The sequence below is a fragment of the Raphanus sativus genome, chromosome 9 (genome assembly GCF_000801105.2).
Source record: "Raphanus sativus cultivar WK10039 chromosome 9, ASM80110v3, whole genome shotgun sequence".
Taxonomy (NCBI): Eukaryota; Viridiplantae; Streptophyta; class Magnoliopsida; order Brassicales; family Brassicaceae; genus Raphanus; species Raphanus sativus.
Window position 1 is genome coordinate 2,237,479 of NC_079519.1, and position 24,868 is coordinate 2,262,346.

General features: G+C 31.1%; 3 long non-coding RNA genes and 1 pseudogene across 3 annotated transcripts; 2 read left to right on the forward strand and 2 right to left on the reverse strand.

The window, feature by feature from the left end:
- Nucleotides 1-3,350: 3,350 nt before the first annotated feature.
- On the forward strand, nucleotides 3,351-4,554 carry LOC108825609 (uncharacterized). Its single transcript, XR_001945270.2, has 3 exons — nucleotides 3,351-3,677; nucleotides 3,770-3,839; nucleotides 4,087-4,554. It is a non-coding gene; the product is annotated as an uncharacterized LOC108825609 (long non-coding RNA).
- A 1,219-nt stretch (nucleotides 4,555-5,773) lies between these two features.
- On the reverse strand, nucleotides 5,774-16,898 carry LOC108830639 (pentatricopeptide repeat-containing protein At1g77405-like; annotated as a pseudogene).
- Nucleotides 16,899-18,834: 1,936 nt separating this feature from the next.
- LOC130499721 (uncharacterized) lies at nucleotides 18,835-20,120 on the reverse strand. The gene is made up of 4 exons (XR_008938608.1): nucleotides 19,949-20,120; nucleotides 19,339-19,411; nucleotides 19,138-19,238; nucleotides 18,835-18,919 (listed from the first exon to the last, which is right to left on the reverse strand). It is a non-coding gene; the product is annotated as an uncharacterized LOC130499721 (long non-coding RNA).
- Nucleotides 20,121-20,172: 52 nt separating this feature from the next.
- LOC130499722 (uncharacterized) lies at nucleotides 20,173-21,224 on the forward strand. Its single transcript, XR_008938609.1, has 3 exons — nucleotides 20,173-20,331; nucleotides 20,899-20,971; nucleotides 21,072-21,224. It is a non-coding gene; the product is annotated as an uncharacterized LOC130499722 (long non-coding RNA).
- The last annotated feature ends 3,644 nt before the right edge of the window (nucleotides 21,225-24,868 follow it).

Sequence of the window (24,868 nt, forward strand, 5' to 3'; positions counted from 1 at the left end):
GGCGGCGGCTGAGCTTTCCAAGCCTCCCCCTTCCGGAAGCGATACTACCACGATAACAACTATCTATTTTTCTTGTTGACTAGAGCCACGGTTGAACTGCACTTGACTGAAAGAATCGGACCGGCGGTGGCTAAGAAAGCCTTTCCGCCGGCCGGAGCAAAACTCTCTTTCTCTCTCTTGACTGTAATCTTTCGATTGGCCAAATGTACATGAATCTAATATTTATTCTTACTCAAGTGCCCGACTCTCTTTAAAAAAAACGATTCTCAATCCTAGTCTTTTTATTCAACTAAAAGGCCTACACTTTGACAAGAGATGGGTGGAGATACGGTGCAACATGCAGTGCTCACTAAGGTGAAGTAAATCCTCCATAATCTCTTTTCTTTCATGACCCGTCGGCATCATTCATATGACATATTCTCAACTTGGAAATTTGCTGCAACCTAAAGACAAAACATTAAACACCAAGTCTACATCTTGAGCATGTAAACGAGAGAGATGAGTTTGTACTTTGTATATAGTTAGGATATAACTTGACAGAGCGGATAACAAGAGTGGTGGCCCAAAAGGGTCTTCTTCGGGTTCTTTCTGATGAGCCCAAGACTGTCTAATTTTTTTTATAAAACATGTAATGCCCTTCACTCAAATACAAATTTATGTCCTCATTTTTCGTCTAAATTTTTTTTATAGTGCCCTACAAACAACTAATATAATTATATAAAATCGGGATGCTTTTTAAGCGGTCGGTTTCTTTTCTCTATGCCCCGAACCAGACCTGCTGGTACATGCATTCTAAGTTTGTCAGGAATGGTCAAGGCAAAACACACAAGCGTGAGCTAGAGAACATCTCAAAATAGCATTCTTAAACGTTTTATCCTCTACATCGCGTCGAGAGCAAAAATTATTCACACCTCATGCCTCTTCAATTTAGCATCTGAGTTAACGCGCGATGCTACAACTTAATGTTCATAAATTCTTGGTCGCGTGAACTTATTCATAGTGTTCTTTGCCGCCCAATTCAATTTACTGTCCCCATGTTGTGAATTGCCATCCATCAACTTTAAAATTTGATATGATGGCCAGACTTATAATTAAGGGTATGTCATGCAATGTCTGAAGATACATGTTACGATTATATAATTATCCCCAACCATTTGCTCGTCCTTTGACATATTCTCTCCTTTAGCTATTTAATCATTTCATGATACAGCTCCATTTATTAAGCGCAAGAGAGATGACAACACATGATACTAGCTTATATTCTTATCACACTAATTAGAACAAAGTATAATACTATTACTAATTCTAGCTCATTTATAACATAATGTGGTGCGTCACGATGAATAAAGCATACAGCATTCTGTTCAGTGGATCTATTATAACTTATAAGTGAGTATAGATCATTCTAATGCGCCGACTCAGACATCTATATTATTAAAAGAGAAGTACACATATAAAATGCCCCTTAGTTTTCAGTGTTATTTACACTTCCATGCCACTGATATTAAATAATACTTCCTATTTTAATGCTGTCTTTTCACTTTAATTAATATGTTTTCCTAAATTAAATTTGAATTAAATACACAATTAAATAATATTTTCTATTTTAATGCTTTATCTTTTTCACTTACATTAATGTGTTCTAAAATTAAATTTGAATTAAATACACTTCATTAACTTCTCAATTAAAATAATGTCGAATTCAAAAAAATACATTTTTATTGGACAAACAATTCATGAAAATTATAATATCAACTCTTCATTGAACAAATATGAACGAAAAGTATTACCAAATTTGAACCGAAACTAGATAATATCCAAACGGATTTACCATTTTGGTATCTAGAGAACCATAACTAAACTTTATCCGAACGAAATATTTCGGATATCCGAATGTATTTAAATCATATTTATATACTTCAATATGTTAGCTATTTTTCGAGTTAATATCTAACTATTTTAAGTTGATTTAAAATATAAAAAATAATCAAAAGTAAACATCTAAAGTAGATAAACAATAATCAAAACACCAAAAATACTTAAAATATATATATATTCTTATCTAAATATTCAAGTTAAATTTATTTTAATTTTTAATTTAGGTACTTTAGCTTACATTACTCAAATTTATATGTTATATTTTTTTAGATTTAAGGATATTTAAAGATATATAAAATTTTAAAATTTAAAAATAATTTAAACAGGTTATCAAACCCGCAAAGATCTAAATCAAACCGGAACCAAAGTTTATAAATACCCGAATAGAGTTAGAATCTTTAAACTCGAAAATCTCAAACCCGAATAAATTTTAACCGAATTCGAGTGGATACCCAAATATTTATCTCTAGCTTAATCAATATAAAACGATCAAATATTATAATATAATATTTAATATAAATAAATAAAAATTAAAACTGAAAATTAATACCCGTACGGTCGCACGGGTCAAGATATAGTCTTAGGTGTTAAAGTCGAAGCCAACCCTAGAAGATAGATAGACAATTCTGGAGTTCTGTTTTTTCTTTTGACAAAACTAGAGTTCATTTAAGATGCTAGTATTAAACATCATTGCTAAATTAGTTTTTAAAATCCATTCATTTATATTAACTTATGAAAAAAACTAGGTTGTTTGAATAATGTCCAAATTTTAAAAGATCGGTGTAGGCTTATCAAGATTGTGACATAATTTTCATTTTCTCAAAGGTATCATTTTCAACATAAATTATTGCGCATTTTCTACCATTTTATATGTTAACAACCACAATATGTTAAAATAGTTATATTCTTTAGTTGATTTTGATACTACAAACGCTACACAGTCCAAGCAAATCAGCAGAATAGTGTCATACACAACAAGCATATGCATATCTCAGCGTCTCAACTCTATGTTACTATTTAAAACATAATGTTTACAAAACTCTGTTTTTTGGAATCGGGGTCTTGACTTTCGACCCAAATAATCCCTCCAAACCAGGAACAGCGGTTACTAGTACGAAGACATGGTATAATATCTTTCTCCAATATGAATCGAGCCAGAAACACAATAAATCCAATTTCAAACATACTGTTGGTAATTTCTTGTTGTTACAATTATAAACAGGAGTATAACTGTTTTAGATTTCAATTGGTACAATTGATGAAGAAGCAATAACAGTATACTGTAGAAATTGTATAATCTCATTTAAAATTTTAATAAAGTGATTGATACAGAAATAGCAGTATATAATTTTAAAATGGGGAAATTTTACAAATACACTTTGTTTGATACTACAATTCAATTTTGCCACCACTCTAGGGACATTTTCACAAATACCACTTTCATCAATGAACAAAAGACTGAATTACCCTAACCTAATCATCTTCTCCATCGCGTTATTTTCTTTCTCTCCGTCGAGACCTATCGCCCCTTTCCGTCGAACTCGGTCTCTCTCCGTATCAATCTCCCTCGAGATCCACGGATCCGTCGTCCTTCTCCGTCAAGATTCATCATCAAAACTTCTGGAATCAGAGCATATCACAATTCATTTCCAGTTTTGGAGAATTTCGATTTTCTCGCTGGAGTTCTTCTGTTTGCCGATGATCTAAGTGCTTCTTCCCCACTCGTTTCGGAGATCTGAGAACCTAATTACATTTTCTATCAAAATTCTCAGAAACTAGGTCTCACAAGCATATCCCTGGTGGGGGAATTTTTTGAGTCCCTCAATTTCAGATTTCGGTTATTATATGATTTTTTGTTTTGTTTTTAATTTGAATTTTGATATTTTTGCAGCCATGAAGCGGATAAGAGATGGCTCCGGCTCTCAATTTCGACGCACTTTGGCTTCTTCTCGAGGCGAATTGTGAGTTTCTCTATACTTCACTTCAAAATCAACCTTCTTGCTCTCAGCTTTTTGATTGCGTTGGTTTAACACTTTATTAGAAAATAAATTTACTTTTGATTTTCTTGTGAAACTATACTTAGTGTTGATGGCTTGGTTCTGTTTTGAGGTGATCATTTTTTTATTTGATGCATGGAGAGTGATTTTTTTGCTAGGAATAAACGTTTCGAGTAATTGAAGTGATTAATTAGAGATTGATTTGGTGTAGATATGGACAATCTCCGGTCCCTGGCAGTGGTGACACCGAAGAAGGAAGAGGAGAAGGAGCGAGAATCACTAGTAGTGGGGACGTTGCCTCTCAGAAATTAAAAACCAATGATGCCTTGTCGTACCTCAAGGATGTTAAGGACATGTTTTATGATCAACGGGAGACATATGACAGGTTTCTTGAGGTTACGAAAGATTTTAAATCTTGAGAAGCATATCTTCGATGTATATCACACTCTCCTGGAGAGCAAGAACCAGTTCTTGTATTCAGGCTTCACCTTCATCCAAAACCAGATTTGATAGCTGGAACCCATGCCTTGGAGATAGCAAATAAGCAAACGTTCAACGTGATGTTGGTGATGTTGTAATCGAGTCTCTGAAACTTCACATGGATGTGAATGATAGTTGTTTCAACATTTTTATAGCTATTTTATAAATATTTATAAAATAAGTTATAACCTCTTAGAAATTGGTGTATGAATCATTTATAAATTATTTATAAGGTTTTTATAAATATATTTATAAAAGTCTATGAATCTATATATAAGGGTTTATAAAAGTATTATAAGAGTTTAATAATCTTCATAGCACAATTTATAAGAGTTAATAAATCGTTTTCAAGAGTTTATAAATCGCTTATAAGAGTTTATAAATCTTTACAAAACTTTAGAAGTGAATTTTCATAAAGCTATTATAAATGTCTATAATTCTATTATAAATGTTTGTAAATTATTTATAAGAAATAAGAGATTATTTATAATGGTTTACAAAACAATTAATTAGATTTTATAAGAGTTTATAAAATCATTATATAAGGCTTTCTTAATATATTATTAAAGTATACTTCATTTATAAGAGTTTATAAAAATCAGTTATAAGGCTTTATAAAGATTATAAATAATTTATAAATGTTTATAAACCATTTATGAAGATTTAGAATCATACATATATATATATATATATATATATTTTATATAACTATTTATAGAGGCTTATAAAACCATTTATAAAATATTTATAAATTTATAAAAGCGTATAAAACCTTGTATCAACCATCTATAAAGTTTATAAAACGCATATAAATATTTATATAACTATTTATAAAGGTTTGTAAAACTATTACAAGAACTTATAAGCTATTTATAAGAGTTTATACATTTATTTATAAATGTTTATAAATTAATTTATAAGGTTTATAATCGATCCTCCAATTCTGCATGCGTTATCTCATCCACCTTTGGTTTCACCAAACGAAAATATTAATAAGTTAATTGTTAAATGCAGAGCATTCAAATGTAGTCTCTATATTCTTAAACAAAGGAAGGAAACTGCATACCACTCATTCATGGGATTTCATGCTTCTTGAGAAACATGGCGTCGTTCACAAGTCTTCTCTGTGGAAGAAAGCAAGCTTCGGTTCTCCAAATGGAAACTGCTGGAGACATTCTATTGGAAGCTGTCACTCACCAAACTCTTTAGCTGTTGTACAGAAGGTAAATTTACTATTGGTCCCTGTAAAATTACTCCAAAAGACCCAAAATAACATTTGCTAGTGAATTTGTGCAGGCTTGTCTGAGAAAGAGTAGGTGTTCTGTAGCAGTATGGAGCAAAACATTTGGTGGTGATTAATGTCCACACACTATTAAATCCCTGCTTGTTCATGCTCATTGCTCATGAGATTGCAACTCTTTAGTATAAATCTCTCTTACCTCTCTTATCATGAACAAGTAACAAAAAGGTATTCATGAAGTATTACAATAGTACAAATACAATGTTTGAGCAGGAAATATTCAGTTGTCATGGATTCGGACCACCTCTTTTCTAGCCATGACCGGTTCGATCTTCATGACACTTCGACATCTGTGGTCTATTCCTTCTCTCATTCTCTTATGCACCTCTTCATCAAGTGTACCCACCATTCCTTCTGAGCTCAAACCATCCAACACCAACTTATACGTATACTCCCTTGGAACCAACCCTGCCTCCACCATCTCCACCACCAAATCCCGAGCCTCAGCCACTCTCCTTGCCTCAACAAGAGCGTGTATCAACGGGCGTGTACGTGCTCGAACCAGCTACACCGTGACCCATCTTCTCCATCATCCTCATCATCTCGATCCCACGTTCTATCTCATTGGTCACACTGTAATACCTCACGAAAGAATTATACGTCACCTGGTTCGGCACACACTCTCTCTTCTTCATCTCTTCAAACAGCTCCAACGCCCGACCAATCCTGTTCGTTTTACAACTTCCATCGATCAAGCAATTATAAGTAACCACATCAGGTGCAAACCCTCTGAACAGCATCTCCCGAGACATTCTATTAGCCTCCCACATTCTCCTCCTTATCGCCTTCCTGCATCCGGTCTGTATCCCGTATCTACAGTACGCGCTTATCAAAATAGTGTATGTATACGCATCCGGCGGGTATCGAAACCCCGGTAACTCCATCTGATCCAACAGAAACCGAGCCTTCTTGAAGTTCCCCACTCTGCAGAGAGCGTTGATGATCGTATTGTCAGCGTAGACATCTGGTTTGCAACGATACTCTTTCATCCTATAGAACATAGCCAACGCCTCTTTCACAAAACCTTCTTCTCCTAGGCATTTCATCAAACACGTTATAGACGATGTGGTCACCACGCTTCTTCCAGTCGAGACTCGCTGGAGAAACTCCCAGAGACCTTCGAAGTCGTTTCCTTTAGCGAAAAGACACGCCATGTCTCTGCAGGTGATCTCGTTATGTCGAAACCGAAGTGCGTCTCGACCCAGAATAAGAACTCCGTCGATTAGCTGTAAATGTTCACCGGAGCATCGTCTATTTTGTCGGAGTAATTAGATTTACCCAAAAAAGTCGTTGATTTCGTCCGATTATCACTTGGATTTGGTCGCCGGAACGTCTTTGATATCGTCGGAATTGATCACCGGAGAAAAATCACCGGAGAAAAGTCGTCGAACTTTTTCACAGGAGAGAAGTTATCTTTTTAGACGATGAGATTTGGAGAGGGGAAGAAGATAATATGTTGTGTATGTAAGGGTATAGTAGTCTTTCTACTCTTTAAAATTTAATGGTAAAGTTGGTTAGTGTATTTTTGAAAAGTGGTATATATAAAAGTGGTATTAGTGGCAATTCCCCTTTTAAAATTATCATAATAACTAATATATAATTTATTTATTTTAAAATAAGATATATTAAATTATAATATATATTGATAATATATTTGTTACTAAAAATAATGAATCTTATTTAATTATATAAATTAAATTTTAAATGTGAAATATTATTATTTAAAATGTATTTTTTATTGATTAAAATATTTTCATATTATTAATAAAATCAATTAATTATATACAATGTATATATATAATTATCACTATTTATTTATTGGTAGAGCAGTAAATGATTCATATATAATCTTATCATAAAATTTAATATATGACATATAATTTGTTTATTTATAAAAAATATAGATATGTTTATTTATAATATATATTATTGAAATAATAAATGATATGTGCAATTATATAAATTATATTATATTTTAAATATGAAATACTGTTCTTTCAAAAAAGTAAAAAATATTTAATCACAAATTTTATTTTTAAAAATATATTTTTATTATAAACATAATTTATGTTATTAAATAAAAATAAATTAATTATATATAATTATTGTTAAATTTTTATGTATTTTAACTACAAAATTTTTACCAAAAACTCCATATGAGAGCATTGTGCTATTCTAAACAATCTTGTAATAAATAATGATTAGATAATAACAAACATAATGATTGTGATAATGCTGTGCCAAATCAACCCCTTAGTATTTGTTGGTGTGTGCAGTATGAGTTGTGGATCACTTGTGGTTAACAGCAACAATAACAAAAAGAGTTGTTGGCCCCGACCAGAAACGGAAATAATTAACGGTATGGAAAACAGTATTATCATACAACTATTTATTGCCGTTTGTAGTTATTTTGTTACGGTTTACTAGTTTCTATTCTCGTTAGAAAACTCTTCCGAGTACTGTTACCAATCAAACCTAAAATAGTTATGATTTCAGTGAAAAGACCATAAAAAGAAATAACTATTGGGGTACATGCATATGGATGATGGGAATAAAAGAAAAAATAGATGGTGAGAGTGAAAGATACGAAAGAATATATGGTTAGGGTGTGGTCGAATCTTTGTATGCAGCAAGAGACCACTCTCTGCCCTCACGGGACCACTTCTACTCTAAACTATATATATGACTCTTTCGAGTATTGATAAAATCGTGTTAATTCGTGTAATCGTATAATATAGTTCCTATAATTAGCCAACATATATGATGATATTAAAAAAATTGGAATTGAGATTAAAGATGTCTACGGTGGCCGGTGATAGATAGGTGGACCATTTTTGGTCGATTTTGGTACATGTCAGATTGTGAAGTGAGCCAAGTTGCCATCCCTTTGGAGATTTATCCAAATCTTTCATGATCGTTACGTTTTTGTTATGCATACTTTAATTTTAGTAGCTGTTACTATGTCGTTCCAAGCTACGTTCTTTTTTGTCTGAATGCATTTTTGTATGTTCAGAAGTTGATAGATGATTAAGCAAAAAATAAAGAGTTTAGTGCAGGACCAATGTTTTGACTAGATATGATCAGTATTTCAGCCCAAATAACCTATATAGTTACATGTTTTAAAGGTATTTTTAATACATTTAGCAACAACATCAAATTCACTTGGTTGATATAGATCTCATAATACCATCTTTAATAATATTTTATAGGCGTGGGCATTCGGGGTTCCAATCGGGTTTCGGTTTTATCCAATCGGGTTTCGGTTTTTCGGGTTTATCAAAATCAGCCCCATTCGGATTATTTAAAAGTTCGGTTCGGGACCGGTTCGGATTTTATCGAGTTCGGGTCGGGGTTAGTAAATCTTCAAAGAACCGGTACAACCCAATGTACTTTCGGGTTCGGGTCCCAATCGGTTCTTCGATTTAAAAATATCTGATTTATACCTACTTTATAACCAAAACATAAGTAAAATTGGTTTGTTTTGGTTTCGAACACCTAATTTGTATTTTTTTGTAACCAAAACATAAACAAAATCGATTTAAAAATAAGAAAAGAACATCAACCATGATCATTCAAAATCAAACGAAAAGCAAATCATAAAATGAAAACTACGACCTCATGAAATGAGAAACATTTTTTACTGAAAACAAAATCTAAATCTAAATCTAAATATTTCAAAATTCAACAGCCATCTTTAATCATCAATCTTCATGTATTAGAACTACCAACCTTTATGTAATAGATAAATATTTCAGATGTTCAATATATCTTAATGTATTTTGAATACATATATTAAGAATTGAGATTATGTTTTGTATAGATCTTTTAGGGGTTTTGAATGTTTTGGATTCTATCGGATATCCATTCAGATCCGGATTCGGTTGGATAATACCCATAACCCGAAATACCAAAAAACAAGATCTATTCGGTATTTATGTCGGGTTCGGATCGGTTCGGATTCATTTTTATCGGATCGGATTCGGTTCGGATTTTCAGGTTCGGTTTATTTGCCCAACCCTAATATTTTACATTATCTTTATTAAATAAATGAAAATTTATAATTTAATTACGTAGTTATTTATTGTTAATGTTTTCTATCTAATTGTAAATGTAATCATGAAATTTAGCAAATATATATAAATTATTGATAATGTATAACTACATAACTGATCCAACACATAAAAAAAACAATTTCCACACGATAAGTGAAAAAATAAATATTTTAAACAATACACTAAAATAGTATAAGTGAAACCATAAATTTTTATGGTTTTTTAAAATATAGGGCAATCCGAAAAACAAAATATGCACGGCGTTTATATCAAGCTCTAATTCATATTAAAAAAAAATCTAGAGTAATTTATCAAAAATCTAAGGATCGTGAATTAAATAACTTTTTTAGAGAACAATAAAAAAAATCTCGAATTCGAACAACAAGATCAACGAAGTATCGTCTCACGCGATCATCAGGAATCTCAAAGTTTTATAAATTATTTAAAATTCATCTACCAATAAATCTTCCTAAGAACTCACGCGGGTCACTGAGCTACACTAGTACACTACATATGAAAATGAAATAAATATGACGTGAATTTGAACGCTTTCTTCTACAACAAAATGCATGAGTCAATGGCAGATGGCTGAAATGTGCATAGGTTTCGTGACTCACACGCAACCTACATATGCCCGGACTAAACACACGCGGTAGAGCTTTGGTCTGGTGATGAGATTTGATATGTCAAATTGACGCTCGCCCTAACTGCTGTAAGCTGGCATAAAATCTACGGACATCACAACGGTTGTAAAATATAGTTAGGTTTTCAGCAAAAAGGTTCAAATAAGTTATGCCGTGGAAAAGTCTCATAAGTGTGTTATTTTCATGTACTCTTTTGGCATTAAGTTAGTTGATTACATGTTGAGAAAATAAAAGGGATTTCAAGATGCGGCTCTTGTTATAGTAAATAAAGGTAAAAATTTAGCATAAAATGTGCACGTTTATGTACTAAAGCTACGTTCGTAGCAAAGGTTACAAGAAAGAAACATTTCAGAGTTGAATAATACACAGAAGCCTTAGTTTTATTATACGTATTAAATTGTAAATTAGTAAAGCCACCCTTTGGCCTTTGATGACAGCACTATTATTTATTAACGAAACAAAAAAGTTTTACGGGGAAAGTGCATGTTAGGAAAAGTCAGAATCTAAAACTTTTACAGAACCGTCTGACGTGGACCCCTGGTCTCGTACCGATGTCTCTTCCTTTTCTTCAAGAGGCTCTCTCACTCTTCCTTTTTTTAGGATTTTTTTTATCACATATTAGGATTGCTTTTATTTGAACGAATATTTCCTTTTTCTTTTCTTTTTCAGCAGTCGTGAATGATGCTGCAATTATGGTACTCTTTACGAGTTTTTTTTTCTTAAATACTAAAATAACTATTTTTATGAGTTTTAAAATAGTAAGGGGGAAAAACAGTTCAATTTTTTCTGAAGATTTTAAATTACATGAAAGACATGTGACACGTGCGTGACTGCCACTCTGTCTCCACATGAAAAATCTGACTCACGGGTCTGCCTCACGTCGCGTGCAACTTTGCTTTAACTATTCCGCTAATTCCGAGTTTTTAAAGAAATCATATCTAATTTCAAAAAAAAAACAAATTAAAAAGAGTCTAAGATGTAAATTCCATTTTTCCCCAAAACAGAGTAAAAATAATTATAGAATAAAAATATTTCAGTCATACTTTATTTTTCATTTTATAATATACTAATAAACAAATAAAAAATAAACTATTTCATTTACGAAATAAACTCTATTATATAGTGAAAAGTAGAATATAATTAGAATATTTTTTATTTCATATTTATTTTCACTCCACTTTGAAAAAATGGAATTGAGTTGGAAATGTCCTAACAATTATTAGGTTTGTTAGAAAGAATAAATATTAGGTTTATGCCATAAATCTTTTTCTGAATGTGTATATTTACATTTATTAAGTTGGTATTGTCTGATATCTGCTTTGCTAATCTTTTTTACATCTTGCTAACTTCTTTTCAAAAAATGTATTAATTCTGTCTTATAAAATATGATGATTTATAGACTAAATTGTTTAAATGGATTAAATTTAACTCCAACATAACACTAATTTTAGTGTGGAAATACATCAGATTTAATGTTTCTGTTCTATTTTATTTATCATCTTCAATCATTGCACCAATGTTCACACCAAAAATAATATTTTCTACTTTCAATTTTTAATTTAAATAAATATTAATTATTTCTAATTGATTATTATTTAGATATGAAAATAAAATTGGAGACTTAAAAATAAAATTTTTTCTAAGTTTATATTCAATTTTAGATCATTTTATTTTAAAGATTATTTATTTTTTGTAACAAAATTAAACTATTTAACATATAATATAACAGTATTAAAATTCAAATACAAAGTAATATACTTTATATTTTTAGTTACAAATATTGAATATTTAATAAATACCAATTTAACAATTTTAAATGAAACATAAAATACATTTTAATTTCATTTTTGTGAAAATAAAATAAAAATATGAAAATAGTAGCATGTATTTATTTTTAAAATTTTAAATAATTAATAACCCTAAGTTATTTTTGAATGAAAAATATATATATTATATAATGTCTGTGATGATAAATAGTGTTATATCAAAATTTGGTATAACACTATTTATAAAACTATAAATTTGATGGTAAAATGTTATTATTGAAATTTTATTGGAAATGAAATTATATTGTTTAACACAACTGACTATTTAAAAAATTAGTTTATTAATTAGTGCAAATTAAGAAAGCTATAATCTTCTTGTTTAAGTAGTAATTACCTGTTGACAAAAAAGTAGTTAAGTACGTACGTACCTATGTTAGTTGGTAAACAAACTATTTCTATTTGACGTAGCTACATAATTAAAAGAGGGCGGTGGTGTGTCTCCATGTAGATGTAGTTGACCATTGACTCAGATAATCTCTTCTATTATTGGCTTAAACAAATTATTTAGTAGTTAGTCACACGTTAAAATTTAGTTATTAGTTAAATTTATTAAGCTAAAACTAACTGACACTGCACTAAGAATCCGGTGGATTCCATAGGTCTAAAAGGCTATGATCTGATATGACACAGTCTTAAGGCTCGGGACCATACTATATAACTTTTATGTTGCCAGTTTTGGTTGTGATTGATTAAAGATATGTTTTTGTGTAACTAGGCTTAATTAATGTATGTTATAACGAATACTAAGAACACTTCATGAAAACAGTTTTTCCACAACTTTTTAATGGTATCACATTCACTTCTGAAAAATCACAATATATTGGTTCTTTTGATTACAAATTAGTAAATATTGAATACAAAACGGTAAACAGTGTCAAAATAGCTAAAAGAGATTTAAAAAGTAAAAAATATTTTTATAAAAAAAACAATTTATATTGTTGGTTCGTATCATTTTCTGATGATGAAATTACCAATAATAAGTGTCCAAAATGCTAGTCTGTCTTTTTATATTTTGAATTTTTGTTTATTTTATTTATAGAAAAAATAACGAAAACCAGATTTATTTATAAAAGCAATTTGCTGTATAAGCATAGCAGAACAAAAATGAAAAATATACCGTATCTTGAAAAATGTGTCATTTTGCAGCATAAATAAATATCGCAGTATATATAGAAAGGGAATGGAGGGAGGGTTACAATTTTATCCAAAGCTCCTAAATATAATAGTATATTATTTCAACATTAGATGTAAGCATACGTTTCATGCTTGTTTGAGTAACATCAATGAGATTCCCCAATATCATGCTAAGAATAGTTAGGATTTCCAGAATAAGATGCCATTCATTTGATGAGAAATAAAAAAGAATATCGAAAATTCGAGTGGTTAAAGCTGAAACAGCTCCATTCGAAGTAACATAAAGAAAAGCAACGACTAGAGTTTTCGTATTATTAGTCTTGGATTTATCTTTTTAATCGTCGGCATTCTTTCAGGAACTGTATGGGCTAATGAAACGTGGGGTTCATATTGGAATTGAGATTCGAAAGAAACCTGGGCATTTATTACTTGGAAAAATAATATGAAAATAAAATTTTTATTAAATGAATTTTTTTCTTTTCAAAAAAAAAAGATTTTTAGATCGGATGAGACCGAATCGTATAAATCACTTTTTTATTTTAAAAACTTCGATTTGATAAGACCCATTTGGTAGAATATTTCACCTTATAGGTATTTAACATATTCAGAAAAAATAGATAAAAAACAGAAAGAAAAAAAAACAAAAGAGCGATATTGATTCATAGGAAAAGATGGAGGGATACAGAGATGGAGATTAAGAAGAGAGATTGAGGAAAGAGAGGATTTTATAATAACAATTCTGTTATATGTTTTAAATAGAATAGAATAGAATACAATCTTATTATAGTTTTATCAATATATGTTAGTTTTAAAAAAAATTTAAAAATTTATATGGAAAAAAGTTTATGTTTCTATAAATATTTAAAAATTCAAATAAGTATTTTTAACTTATAGAGTCAATTAAAAGGAAGATGTAAAAGTGAGAAAGGACAAAATAGAAATTAATACATAAATATCATATCATAATGAAGGCTATTGTTAAGTTACAAAAAAATAATGAAGGCTATTGTTGTTTTTTTCTGTCTGTTATGTGCATGTTGTTATTTCTAAGACCGTTTAAATATAGGGAAATTAGTATGTCTACCAAAAAATTATACGTTATTTAACATACTACCAAAAGACAACATTAGAGACACTGTTCATTATTTTCTTAGACACTGCTATCCCTATGTCGTTTCATCTCGGCGTAAGAACACAAAATCTAAAAGGAAAGATATGAAGTACATAGTTATGGATTTTGTCAGTACTTACTCCTAAATAGATTCTAATAGATTTACTAAATCTCCCTCTTCTCTCATAATATCTTTTCTTTCTCTAAGATATTTCATCCGCAAACTTCAATCTTTCTTCTATTTCTCTCATCGTTAACATTAAAGTCCATAACCAAATCCCATTTTCTTCAAAATCAGTAACTAAATGGAAGGAGAAGAACTCTCAGCATCACATCTCCCCATCCTTGAAAGGATTTTCGCGGTGGGGCACGAACCCGTCGGCGTTAGGGTAACTCCATACCACAACTCCTTCCCATTCAGTGACTGCGTGCGGCAACTGTTGTGGTGGTGACTTCACTTGCGCATGCGTTTTGATTTCATCCAACCGGCAAGGAATTCATGAACTATTACTTGAAGAGAAAGGTTTTGGGTAAAACTGTAAACATCATTGCAATTAGGATTGTTGATATTTACAAGCATGAGTCTTGGAACTTTTTTTTCTCTTTCTTCTTTTTAACGTATCTTGGTTTGGATTTTTCTGTGAGAGAGAGAAGATGCTAAGACAATTCCTGGTCATCCCATCTTCTCCATGGCCAAGAAATGACTTGCTCAGATGCAAGTATAGTCTTAATGTAAAATTTCTCATATGGGGTTTGTGTTTATTTTGTTAACTGATCCATTTTAGACTTTTTAATGTTGTAAGATATTGGATCTGTGTTCGGAAACTTTGTTGCGTCTTATGTAAGTCTGTGGATATAATGAAACTTAACTGTCCAAGTTTTAATGTAAATTGCTACTATTGAACATAACCTTTTACTCTTAATAGTTATCCTATGTGTCAGCTACCATTTTCTATTTTACTATTAGATTCTTATTATGTATCTTCTGCATATATAACACTGTCTAATATCCCGAGTTTTTACTCTCAAGTTGTTATCCATGTTAGCAAATAAAATATTGTCTATCATTTTATATGTATGGCTAAACTAAAATTCAAATTGACATCATTTCAGGAATGATAGTTTTGAATCCTTTATAACCGGCTATATATGTTTTACACAATCTAAGATTTAATATATATACATTCATGATATATTGTAGCCGTCTACTACTTCAACTAATAAAAAGGATAGGCTGAAACTTTTTGCTAGATTTAATATGTATGACCAAGCTAAAATTCAAATAACCATTACTTTCAATAATAATATACTTGAATCATATATTACCGGCTAAAACTCCTCTATGCACACGCTAAGATTTAATATATACATACATGCTATATTGTAACCGACTAAGATTCAAATAACCATTATTATCAAAAATAAAATATTTGAATCATATATTACCGGCTAAAACTCCTCTATACACACGCTATGATTTAATATATACATACATGCTATATTGTAACCGGCTAAGTTATCATATTATCATAGCATAGCTCTTTGATATATCATATTAGCTCTTCAGTACGAATTAGTGGAACTTCTCAAGCTCATCTCCAAACTTGTTTAACAAGATTAGTTCACTATGTCACTGAACAAAGTATAAGACAACTAACTATGATCTTTGTGTTAGTTCACATCTTGTCACTGATAAGTAAATGAATATTTTTTAAAAAAAATTAACAAGCCAAAAGGGAAAGCAAGCCATGATAAAATTTCTTATAACCAGTTTTTGTAAAAACCATCTATCATCGATTTCAAAAAATTTTCATTGCTAATTCCATATTTTCTGAAAAAATGAAGTTCGATATATGGCTAAAGTTTGAGTTCAATCACGCTTGTAAAAGCTTGGGAATGATTTCTTACGAAAGTTTAAATGATATAGGCAACAAACTTGTACAATAAGTCAATTTTATTACTTGATAACATATTTCATCATTGGTTACAAAAACATTTAACAAGCTAAATGGTAAAACAAACGATGCTAACATTTCTTATAACCGGTTTTTTAAAGCAATGCCTCTTGGGTTACAAGAAATTTTATCAATCCAATAATAAAATGAACCAGCTAACCTTTTCCATAACCGAGGACTACACCCAAAATATATTCTTGTAACTAAATGGTATATCCAACCAACCAGAACTTTCCAATTCGATCATGTGAAGAAGAAGAAGATTACAGTTAAAGAGATGTATATAAGTTTACTTAAAATTTGAAGCTTTTGCCTTTTGTTAGAATCAGTAGATTGTCCTCTCATCTTTTTAACAGTAGGCAAGATTCCCTTCCGACGGAGCCACCACCGTCTCCACTAGTTTGACTAACGGTGAAAAAAGGTCCAAGAAGAAAACCCAATGGCGTTTTGCCATTTTCTGGTCTGTATTTCCTAGATTTACCTCTTATCTTCTTCACACGCTCACTTCCAGTCACATGCATGTTCATGTTCAAGCCACCGGCTGAGTTTTGTTGGTATGGTTGCTCGTGGGATTGTAGACAGCGGTTTCGTCGGTGCCTGTTAAAGCCAAATATATGTTCTGAGAATATGTAAAATCAGAGAATGATGGCCACAGATTGACCTACGTATTGTGTGTCTTCGTTTATTGAGGTAAGTTTAGCAAATCTAAACCAAATCTATGCATAATCTATCCAAATTTAAATAAATTTTTTTGTCAGCCTAGTCTAGAGTTATACGTCACCTAGTTTTTGAAAACCCATTCGACATTTAATAAGGACAGTTTAGACTTTAAACATAAGCTTTCAGTCTCACGCGCACTGAAGTTATACTGTTCTTGGCATTGCCCAAATTTAGCCATTTTCCATTGTTTTTAAACAAATTATCCCTTAAATATATGCACTAACATAGAGAAAGTGCGTCGATTTACACACTAGTTATTACTTAGACTTTCTTCAATGACATTATATAATTTCTATATTTTTTACTTTAAAATATAATAGCTTTATTATATAATTGGATTTATTATAATAATTTACTTTATAATATAATTATTCTATTATAAAGTGGAATATAGAATAAAGTTTTCATTTTACTCTATTTTTAGATTAAAAATAATAATTTTCTATATTTCACTCTATTATAAAATGACTATATTATAGAATAAACTACTGAAAAAATCTAATATTATAATAGTATTATTCTATTTTATAGTGAAATATTATAGAGTATCATTAGAGATACCTTTGTTATACAACTTAACAATTTCAAGTATTTATGTATGAACTAAATAATTCTCGATCAGCTAAAATTCTGTTTATCACCAATAAAAATTACAGCAGAAAAATCAATTTGGTCCAGCTGGATACGATGAGAACTAGTACAAATTAAAGCAAGTTAAACATTTCGACTAAAAACAGATCATAAGCCAACTTTACAGCTTTGCAAGTTTTTATTTCATTTATTATTTTTTTCTTGTAACTTCGTTCTGTTGCTGGCCAGAAAAACTTCCTTTTGTTAAGTACTGAACCTAACAGTAAAAAAAATTAGATAAGAAACTAATGTTGACAGAAAAAGCTACTACAAAATAATTTATCTTTCTTTTATATATGTTTGACCTTAATTAATAAATAGATGATAAAATTTTGCTAAAACAGTAAGAAATTATATAAACTTTAACATTTTAGTTAATACAATATTACAAAAATAGACTATCTAATTAAAGGTTGCCAAAAAAACTATACAATTCGAGTGTAGAGACGAATATTTCATGGTATTTGCATTATTTGGCTACTCGGTCTAAGTGACGCCGCACTTCCATGAATTCGCTTGAAATTATGTAGTATATGTCAGCAAGTGACACACCATTGACACACCATTTTGCTCCTTAATTTCATGCTCTAGAACCCTTTTTGCTGCTGTTACAGAAAACAAAAACAAAAACCTTTTTAGCATATCGAAAAGAACAACTACTATATAACAATACAACTTATAAACCCTTTGACAAAAAAAACAATATAACTTATAAGAACATACAGCTTTTGATATTGGAATACAAATAGGGGTGTCAAAATGGGTAAACCAACCCAATCCAAACCAAACTATATGAACCCAATCCTTTGTGGATCATGGATAAAACCAATCCATTATCTTAATGGTTTGGATAAATCCAAAATCCATTTAAATTAATGGGTTAATGGTTTTAATGAGTTGACTCATTATTATATATATTAGCATTATATAATAATTTATAATAAGTAAATAATTATGTAAAATTTTGAAATGATAACATCTTTAACATTGTCTATAACATTACATAAATGTAAAATTAATTGAAATAAAATTGAAACATAACAATTTTTTTTATGTATAAGTTTTAACATTATTTTACAAAATTGAAACCAGATTAAAATTGTATCCTGTTGCATATGATTTACTGATAGATATGATTTCATCTCAGTAAGCTAGCTTCAGTGGTAAGATTGCACCCTCACCTAACAGCTTTCTACATTGATTTTCAAGAGCAGACAAGATTAGCCAACATTCCTGATCAAAAATTGAAACTAAGGTTTATGAAGCAACCAATGATCCAGAAGCAAGACCAACTATCATCACAGAGACAATCAACATTCTCAACTTAATGTCTTATGATGTTCAGTCAATCAGACAGAGGTTTAAAAAGACACAACAGAAACCCAATACAAATCAAAGAGGAAGAATCACCTCCCACAATTCTCTACGACCACACAACAAGTATTACCAAGAGAGACGGAGACGTTACGACTCACTTTGCTTTACTTCATAACGGAGACGTTACGACTCATCTGTTAAAACAATATATACACATTATACTCACTTTGCTTCAAACCACAACAGAAACCCAATACAAATCGACTAAGCTAAAGGAACCACAAGGTAACTTACTCTGGTGGCTGTGTGATCACATCTTCCAGATCAGTTGGACTCGATCTAATAACAACAGTTTCACCTTCATCATCTACAATTTCACAAGACAAGTGTTACACTTTTATAGACACATATTTCACAAGACCAGTAAAAAGCATTTTCCAATAAGAAAATATCAAACTATACATGTTGACTAGCAATGATGAGCAATTATTAAACGAGTTTGTCTCAAGTGTTTAGTCCACGTGGGTGAACTCATCATAGAACTAATATATTCAGGAGCTCAATAAAACAAAACCACCCCCAATGACTCACATCCATTAGCACTTGACTGTTCTGTTCAACACTTCAACTAAGCGACGAGCTCTAAAAGAAACCCTTATTAAAACTGTAAATGCTAATAAAAAAAATCTTTCATTCACCAAAGCTAGTTACACCGAAAACCCAAATCACTTTTACTAGTTTTGAGAACTAATCAGAGAGCTAATCAGAGAGCTAATCAGAGAGCTAATCAGAGAGCTATGTTCAAATACACCAAACCCAGAAAAAATACACTAATCAGAGAGCCATGTTCAAATACATCAGAGAATTAATCAGGGAGCTAATCAGAGAATCAAACCAAACGTACCCTTTAGAGCTACGGAGATTGCGACGGTGGCGTGATTGATGATGAAGGTCTCGAGGTCGTGATTGATGATTGATGATGAAGGTCTCGAGGTCTCGTGAGATCGGGAAAAAAATCAAGTCTCGTGAGAGAAAAGAAAAGAGAGAAAGATGAAGAGAAGAAGACCTTGAGACTTGATTTTTTTCCCGAAAGATGAAGAGAAGAAGATCGGGAAAAAAATCAATCTCTTCTTCTCTTCATCTTTCTCTCTTTTCTTTTCTCTCACGAGACTTGATTTTTTTCCCGATCTCACGAGACCTCGAGACCTTCATCATCAATCATCAATCACGACCTCGAGACCTTCATCATCAATCACGCCACCGTCGCAATCTCCGTAGCTCTAAAGGGTACGTTTGGTTTGATTCTCTGATTAGCTCCCTGATTAATTCTCTGATGTATTTGAACATGGCTCTCTGATTAGTGTATTTTTTCTGGGTTTGGTGTATTTGAACATAGCTCTCTGATTAGCTCTCTGATTAGCTCTCTGATTAGTTCTCAAAACTAGTAAAAGTGATTTGGGTTTTCGGTGTAACTAGCTTTGGTGAATGAAAGATTTTTTTTATTAGCATTTACAGTTTTAATAAGGGTTTCTTTTAGAGCTCGTCGCTTAGTTGAAGTGTTGAACAGAACAGTCAAGTGTTAGACAAGCTCAAATTTGTTTTCTTGCGTTCAGTCAAGTGCTAATGGATGTGAGTCATTGGGGGTGGTTTTGTTTTATTGAGCTCCTGAATATATTAGTTCTATGATGAGTTCACTCACGTGGACTAAACACTTGAGACAAACTCGTTTAATAATTGCTCATCATTGCTAGTCAACATGTATAGTTTGATATTTTCTTATTGGAAAATGCTTTCTTACTGGTCTTGTGAAATATGTGTCTATAAAAGTGTAACACTTGTCTTGTGAAATTGTAGATGATGAAGGTGAAACTGTTGTTATTAGATCGAGTCCAACTGATCTGGAAGATGTGATCACACAGCCACCAGAGTAAGTTACCTTGTGGTTCCTTTAGCTTAGTCGATTTGTATCGGGTTTCTGTTGTGGTTTGAAGCAAAGTGAGTATAATGTGTATATATTGTTTTAACAGATGAGTCGTAACGTCTCCGTTATGAAGTAAAGCAAAGTGAGTCGTAACGTCTCCGTCTCTCTTGGTAATACTTGTTGTGTGGTCGTAGAGAATTGTGGGAGGTGATTCTTCCTCTTTGATTTGTATTGGGTTTCTGTTGTGTCTTTTTAAACCTCTGTCTGATTGACTGAACATCATAAGACATTAAGTTGAGAATGTTGATTGTCTCTGTGATGATAGTTGGTCTTGCTTCTGGATCATTGGTTGCTTCATAAACCTTAGTTTCAGTTTTTGATCAGGAATGTTGGCTAATCTTGTCTGCTCTTGAAAATCAATGCAGAAAGCTGTTAGGGGAGGGTGCAATCTTACCACTGAAGCTAGCTTACTGAGATGAAATCATATCTATCAGTAAATCATATGCAACAGGATACAATTTTAATCTGGTTTCAATTTTGTAAAATAATGTTAAAACTTATACATAAAAAATTGTTATGTTTCAATTTTATTTCAATTAATTTTACATTTATGTAATGTTATAGACAATGTTAAAGATGTTATCATTTCAAAATTTTACATAATTATTTACTTATTATAAATTATTATATAATGCTAATATATATAATAATGAGTCAACTCATTAAAACCATTAACCCATTAATTTAAATGGATTTTGGATTTACCCAAACCATTAAGATGGATTGGTTTTATCCATGATCCACAAAGGATTGGGTTCATATAGTTTGGTTTGGATTGGGTTGGTTTACCCATTTTGACACCCCTACCCTTAGTACATAAATAATTATTTGCTTATTTAAATACACTTACTTTGAAAATGCCCTTAAACCCCCTCATTTAAATAACCAAACTATTCTCACTTTAATCAAAATATTAATAAGTTTCAAACAACTTTAAGAATCTCTAAAATAAAAATAAAAATATTAAAATTTAAAAAATTATTTTACGTTTTACGAATAGAAGTAATTAAATTTTTGATCATCTTTACTTTTTATATATTTTAGTTTAATTTCCAATTTAGTTTGTTTTCTGAAGTTTAAAACTAATTTATTTGTTTTTAGTAAATTTTATTTTAATTTATATAAATTTTACTAAAAAGTCATTTATAATTTATATAAATTTTTAATGTGTATCCTAAATTCAGTAATTTTATTCTTAAAAATTAAAATAAATTTTAAATTTCAAAAGATTTTTTTACTTTTAGAAAAGTTTTAAGTTTTGTTTAAAACTTATTAATATTTTAATTAATGTGAATATTAGTTTGAGTATTAAAATAAGTACAGTTTTTTCAAAAAATATATATATTAAAATGAGCAAAATAATCAGTTGGAGTATTAAACCGGTAGCAGAAAAAATGGTTAATAAAAATTTGAACTAAATTTAGTTATGGTATTTTTGTGAAATTTTTCCTTTAGAGAACTACAACAATTTTAAAATAAAATTTACTAAAAAGTCATTTATAATTTGAAAACCATAAGACTTATATGTATTCTAGCCACCGCCGGTCCGGCTTGTGTTTTATTTGTTTTTCTCTGTTCTGGCTCTTCCCGTTCGTGTTTCCCGCTCCGGCATCGGTGCTTTGGCGCTGCATGTCCGGCTTTTGCTTCCAGTCTCGCATCTCCGGTTAGATGGATGACTGGCGTTTGCCTCTGGAACCACGCCGTTTCTTTTTTTGGTGGGGGTCGCCGGCTATTGTCTCCGTGGAAGTACTCAAGCTGTATGATGGTTCTCGTGTTGTGTTTGGTGGCCAAGTTTTGGATGAGATCTCGATTCAATCGACGGATGCTCATCAAAGCTTAGGTGTTTTGTGTGAGGAAGATACCAAAATCCTATATTTCCAATACAGTCGTTGGAAATGGGTTGCGGTGGTCATGGTCTGAGTCCCGGTTGTATCCGGTGGTCAAGTTATGTTTTATAACAGCGACGAGTTAAGTTGGAGATGAAGACGGTGGCTCGTCTTTCCGGTGAAGTATCGGTTTCGCGGTCCCAGCGGCGGTTTCCCAGCCGAAAGTGATGGTGACTCTTCAACCATTGCCACACGTCTCTTTGACGTTTCTGATTGGACACGTGGGGCGGTGTCAGTCAAGTTTTGGTCCCTTCTCTTTCTTTTTTGGGCTTGGAAATTATGGTAGGTCTTGTGGGCTTGCGGGTGGACCTCTCTTGTTGGGCTTTATGTTTTCTAAAATAGTTTGTAATCTTTTGGCCTTTGGCATGTTATTATAATCAACTTAGATGGAAAAAAAAAACTTTAAGAATCTAGGGATCAAGCGAAATGTTTCATAAAATTTTGACCACAATGGGCTCTGGTTCTGTGGTTCAAACCCTGTTGCATTCTCTGTCGTTAAAATAATCTCTACTGCATGCCTCCACCATTTATTAATCTACGTGTGGAGTGAGTCAATGCACGAAGAATAGTTTAATACATAAAAAATCTCTCAAATTTGACCAGGTTTATTGAAAATAAAGAAAAAATCTAAGTTGGTGATGATGTAGTGACTAGTCCCATCCCATCTACGTGTGTAGTTATATAGAGCCCCGCGCATGAATCTCGACAAGACAAAAGCATGAATTTGTATGGAACATGGTCACCTTCACATCACTTCGATTTGGACAAACGTAGTTAAACAATAAAATAAAGTTATGTAAATATACTTTTTTTGTAGCTAAACCCTTGCCAGCGATCTCCGAAAGCAACGACTTGAACCAACGACTTCTAACATTTTTTTTTGACGAACGACCTCGATCATACATAAAATGATTTTTAAAAATATGATATAAACTAAATAAATATTTTTAAAATTATAATATTAGTCTTTATAAAAATCATTAAAACATAATTTTCATCTAATATTATATTTTTATATTTAAAATGTATAATATTGTTTAATTTATATTTAATTAATGAGCATCTGATAATTAATTAGTCATAAATATTTTGCAAAACATCTATTTATAACTGTTGAATCATATGAAATCGCTTATAGAACTTGAAACCAACACCATATGTTTTCATACCTTCTGCATCTACATCCACTATGTTTAAATCAGCCAAAACTTCGTATGTACAATTTCAAAATAATATTGTCAACTGCATTTCTAAAATTAATACGATTTTTTCACTTGTACATAACTGATGTGAGATATCAGATGAAAGAAAAATTAGATAAGATGTGTATAATATATAAAGAGAAGTCTAACTCGAATCAGAACGAAATTTTTTGAGATGGAGTCCAAAAAATAAATGCATGCGGATTTTGTCTCTAAAGTCCAAAAATAGACAATATCGTACTAATCGGATAATATAGAGTTGAACATAAGCATACTAAATTTCAATAATTGGTATTAGAGCAGTTTGACAAAAATCTGCAAAAATACCAAAATACCATTCGAGTAGGAATGAGACCATTCAAAGTGGAAGAAGAGGTATGTGGCAAAAATGTGAGAAGATCATGATACATGTAATATTGTGGGAGAACATTCTCAATGGAATAAGATGTTATAGAAGACCCAAGGTGGTGTCAAGATGATCCGTAAAAATAAAAATACACGAGATGAATGAGGTTCTTAATTTGAGGGAGAGTATGTATGATATCAAACTAAGTCTCATATTGAAAAATTAGACAATGAGTATCTAATATATAAAGAAAATTATAACTCTAATTAAAACGAAATTTTTTGGAGGTGGAGCCCAAAAAATAAATCCACACGGATTTTGTTTCTAAAACCCAAAGTAGATAATATCATACCAATCGGATAATATAGAATTAGACATGAGTTCATTAAATTCTAACAAGTGAAACCAC